This window comes from Tachypleus tridentatus, chromosome 8 (genome assembly GCF_004210375.1).
Source record: "Tachypleus tridentatus isolate NWPU-2018 chromosome 8, ASM421037v1, whole genome shotgun sequence".
Taxonomy (NCBI): Eukaryota; Metazoa; Arthropoda; class Merostomata; order Xiphosura; family Limulidae; genus Tachypleus; species Tachypleus tridentatus.
In genome coordinates this window covers 46,663,911-46,666,528 of record NC_134832.1, presented here as the reverse complement: position 1 = coordinate 46,666,528, position 2,618 = coordinate 46,663,911, and the positions used below count along the sequence as shown (strand labels likewise).

The window sequence follows — 2,618 nt, the reverse complement described above, 5'->3', positions numbered from 1 at the left end:
TCTTCTATGTGGGTGTTCGGCTCTAAAGTGGAATATGTGATAATAACAGCCGTCACGTAAAATACAGTCAGTACTGTACTTGGACGTTGTCACTATCTTTATAAAGTACGTAGGCAGGTTAGTCTTTTCAGAAAAGATTCGGTGAACAGCATACACATTTGCTTGGATTTGAGGTTCTGTGGCTTGTTTGATTTCTTCTGGTTCTATTGATGGGTCGACGCCCCTGAGGAATATTGAGTAGAGCCTGACTGGACTTTAAGTAGGGGAACACCTTACATTAAATTCGGTGTTCCATGATTGGCAGAGGTAAATTTGGTCTGCAGTAGTGGCTGGTTGGATATGTAATCTGAGGGTCGCGGGTTCGCATCCGCGTCGCGCCAAACATGCTCGCCCTCCCAGCCGTGGGAGCGTTATAATGTGACGGTCAATCCCACTATTCGTTGGTAAAAGAGTAGCCCAAGATTTGGCGGTGGGTGCTCATGACTAGCTGCCTGCCCTCTGGTCTTACACTGCAAATTAGGGACGGCTAGCACAGATAGCTCTCGAGTAGCTTTGTGCGAAATTCCAAAAAACAAACAAAACGAACAAGCTTCTTAGTACTTGACTAAATTTCTGAAATTCTTTTCCAAACATTAACGTTGCTAAGATACTCTTATAGTATAATTTTATTGGTTGATTTCTACTAAGTAGATGTCCAATCACAGCCGTAGGTAACAATACATATATATGTTATTCTTTTTATAATGAGTGTTTTCCTGCCAGACATTATAAGAAAAAAATTGGATAGATATTAACAAAGAGTTCGAATCTCCCCGTAACTTAACATTCTCTTTTATACTTTCTAGTGTGTGTTCTTTCATCCATAAAGACGCTATAAAGTTCGGTAAATCCTATTTTAGCCACTTAAGAGTACAGGCGAAGTATTTTGAGCAGTTAGACATGCCGGGCTGCTACGTACTTGTTTGTACTTGAGAAAACTTCTGACGAAGTTGTACGATTTTTTTGTAGAATTTTTATATTGGATAAGTTGAAAACAATGAAAAGAATTGTAGATCATGGGAAATGGAAGCAGTATTCTGAGGGAGCATAACTTATTTATATGCAAGGGATATATCAGATGACAGTCACTTTCAGGAAGGTAGAAAGAGTGCTATTAGTAATGGAGTAAAAAATAATGAATTTAGTTGTAATGAGCCTATTATGTTGACAAACAAATTTCAGAATTTGGCTTCCGCACGTGAAATATTGGAAAGAATGAAAATAAAAGGATCAGAGAAGTATATGGAATTTGTGGGTGATTTATTGACAAGATGTATGGATAGAATAATCTGTGTAAATAAACTTATTAGTAGGTCACTAGGGTCAAATGTTAGGTTTAGGTAAACCGTAAGGATGAGTAGACTGACTGGACTTATATCGACTAGTTCAGAGGAGGAAGGGTGCTTTTTGGAATGGGAGGTTTATTTTTAAATACTGTAGCAGCTGGCTTGTTTTCTAAGACTATTAACTCAGCTATAAAGGGGGTTTTAAACTAAAACTAAACAGTGGTGAGGGCCAGAAAGAACTAAACACAGAGAATAAGAGGAAATGAAAAATGTTCCATGGGAAGTTAGTACAGAAGTAGTGGAAAAGGATAGACTTGATTGTTACTGTTGTAATGCTAGGAGTATAAGAGAGAAGTATATGGTATTGGAAATTAATTTGTAAAAATTAGTTTTCAAAGGAGGTGTTTCTAAATGTTGTCCATAAATTACAGAAAAATTTTCATTAGGAATTTAGAGTAATTCTTCTAAATTATAATTCTAAGTTGAAAATTGTAGACACTTTCAAAAGGTAGAGTTTACTAGGGATTGATTAGACATAACTGTCCTCATCTTTGTTCACAACTAATTGTGGACATCTTTTCACTTTCATCAAACTTTTTTGTTACTGTGTTGTCTTAATGGATTACACTGACTATGTAATGAGTTTTAATTATTCTTCTTGGTTTTCCTTTGTCTTTAAAGAAACAATGTGTGAATGATGCTTTCACCGAAGCTGCATTTTTCCAGAATTTAAAGAGAGAACATTTTTTCTTTTACAGAGCCTGGTGACCAGAGCCGGTTAAAGGTCACATCCATGCTTTCCTGCAAAAGTGACATTATTTTAGAAATGGCCCTGACTAAAATGAGGATCTATATATAAGCATATCCAAACCTTTTTAACTACTTCAAAAGAATATTCATACTGTTTGTCTCTATACTGTTCCATTGTATACAATGTCTCAGGCTATTGGTTCGTTTTGAGTGCTTCTTGAAGTAAATTTTGTTTTTGTGATCCCTTCACTGTTTCAGTGTTGGATTATAGTTGTATGTGAATAAAATTTAACATTCAACATTTTCATGGACTGAAATGTATTTCTGATAGATACTTCCTTTCACCGTTCCTTCAGTGCATCATTTCTTGCTTTCATAATGATGGTTGAATACACAGGGAGTGAGCTGTGCTGTTAATGAGTGGAGGATTTTCATGTACTTATTAGTATGTAGCAATGTCATGTATAAACATGAGCTCAGATGAAAGTCTTGAAGATAGTGGGAAGTATAAAGAGGGCAGCACTGAATGAAAAAGTTATGTGC

General features: G+C 36.1%; 1 long non-coding RNA gene across 1 annotated transcript; it reads left to right on the top strand.

Annotated features, from left to right (window-relative positions):
• Positions 1-1,430: 1,430 nt before the first annotated feature.
• LOC143224143 (uncharacterized) lies at positions 1,431-2,378 on the top strand. The gene is made up of 2 exons (XR_013013235.1): positions 1,431-1,686; positions 2,084-2,378. It is a non-coding gene; the product is annotated as an uncharacterized LOC143224143 (long non-coding RNA).
• The last annotated feature ends 240 nt before the right edge of the window (positions 2,379-2,618 follow it).